Raw genomic sequence first — 2500 nt, 5'->3', positions numbered from 1 at the left:
CTCACCCTTTATCCCTCCCCTTCCCTCACAAACCTCTCTTTGGTCTTCGCCTCCCAGGCCCCTACCAACCCTGATATAAGCTTTATTAACAGTTATCGGGAATTCCCACGATGCGCCCATGTTGTTATAGATTGTAAGCAGACGATAGGAATGCACGCGTGCACGGCATGCATATTATGTGCATGCAGGTCAAAGATTGTCACTTTGGCCTTTTTGATGCCAAGTTCCAAAAGCTAAATTATTATTTACAAAAATCAGTCTTTGGTGGAAATAAAGTGAGTTTAGCATTTTGCCATTTAAAAAAATATCAATTTTATTTATTTATTTATTTTACTTATTTATTTATCATTTTTATGCCATTTTGATTAAAGTCGCACTTTTCCCTTATCTGTAAATTCTACATTTGGAAAATTCCGCAAAGTTTTGCTTTGTTCTATCACTGGAAATGTGGGGCTTATTTTACAGGAAAAATAACACTAATCTCATAACACATATAATAGGCTAATTTTCACCTTCAAACCGATAGCTCAATTGCTAGAGCACTCGCTTCACACGCAAAGAGACCGGATTCGATCATTCGATCCCTGGAAAAGTCTAGATTTTTTTCCCGACTCCACTGGTCCACCCAGCTGTGGTTGGGCAGCTGGGTCTGTTGATCTGGTGGACTGGTGGAAAGTACTTTGCGATAGACTAGTGTCCTATCCATAGAGTAGCAAGCAATTACATACTACTGTCCGTTTCACGCAATAGAAACCGGATTAAACTCCGGCTCCATAGGCCTAACAGTTCAGAAGGACTAATTTTTCAAATATTATGATATATGCTAATTTTTACCATTTACCTGGTAAGACAAGACGAAATATTGATCAAATCAGAACATTTGCCAAAGAATAACGAGCTAAAAAGGAAACGATTGATCTCTACGCGTCAGTGACATCTATATTATATGAAGTCCTAGCTACGCGTCAGTGACATCTATATATGAAGTCCTAGCTACGCGTCAGTGACATCTATATTATATGAAGTCCTAGCTACGCGTCAGTGACATCTATATTATATGAAGTCCTAGCTACGCGTCAGTGACATCTATATATGAAGTCCTAGCTACGCGTCAGTGACATCTATATTATATGAAGTCCTAGCTACGCGTCAGTGACATCTATATTATATGAAGTCCTAGCTACGCGTCAGTGACATCTATATTATATAAAGTCCTAGCTACGCGTCAGTGACATCTATATTATATGAAGTCCTAGCTACGCGTCAGTGACATCTATATTATATGAAGTCCTAGCTACGCGTGAGTGACATCTATATATGAAGTCCTAGCTACGCGTCAGTGACATCTATATTATATAAAGTCCTAGCTACGCGTCAGTGACATCTATATTATATAAAGTCCTAGCTACGCGTCAGTGACATCTATATTATATGAAGTCCTAGCTACGCGTCAGTGACATCTATATTATTATATGAAGTCCTAGCTACGCGTGCATACGTACCTACCTACCTACCTACCTACCTACCTACCTACCTACCTACCTACCTACCTACATACCTACCTACCTACCTACATTTTAGATTGGCCGTTATCTCTGACTTGTTTTGGCATTTTTTGTAAAATTCATCTGGCAATCCTATCAGGACTGCATATTGGATTGTATTATTCACCTAGTGTGTTTTTTCCGCTTACACGAATCAATGCAATAGAATAGAATATAGAATGTTCTAGAATGTTGTGTTATAATGATATAAGCAGCTTTTTTGTTGTTGTTTGTTTTGTTTTGACAGCCTTTTGTTGATTAGGTTAGATATGACTAAATTCTATCAATCAAACTATAGATAGAACCAAATTGACGTCACTCACATCTTTGTTATTATTTCTAGCCAGGCAATTTTATGAGTAGTTCTCACTAAATTCTATCAATCAGACTATAGATAGAACCAAATTGACGTCACTCACATCTTTGTTATTATTTCTATGAGTAGTTCTCACTAAATTCTATCAATCAGACTATAAACGATTAAAGTTACACAATGATTTGTTTGTTGCTACATTATATATATATATTTTTTCTTTTTCTAATGAGCTTTTATATAGCGCAATATCCACTAAATGTGCTCAAAGCGCTTTACAAGGGGTCCCTGGTCAACAGCAACATTTAACATGTAGGACGGGACATAACGCCTATTAGGCGATATTACAATTTTTCGGACAAAGACAACGCTTTCCAAGGACTCAACTCTGCGCCGAGCGCGAGGCTCGAACCCAGGACCTTCTGATCCGGAAGCGAGTGTCATACCACTAGACCACATAGCCGGCTGACGGATATTATGAGTTTTTTTTTTTACTAAACGCACAGCACCATTTACCTTTCAAGATGACACATAATAATATGTGTGCAGGTTGGTACGTTTTCGTTATATCCGGCTGGCGGATGTTGTGGGTAGTTTTTCCTATACGCATAGAATCATGTGTGTCGAAATGCCTTCCTATGTA

This window comes from Berghia stephanieae, chromosome 13 (genome assembly GCF_034508935.2).
Source record: "Berghia stephanieae isolate SIO BIC M18660-M18661 chromosome 13, UCSD_Bste_1.3, whole genome shotgun sequence".
Lineage (NCBI taxonomy): Eukaryota > Metazoa > Mollusca > Gastropoda > Nudibranchia > Aeolidiidae > Berghia > Berghia stephanieae.
The sequence above is the reverse complement of the archived record's forward strand: the minus strand, read 5'-3'. Positions refer to the sequence as shown.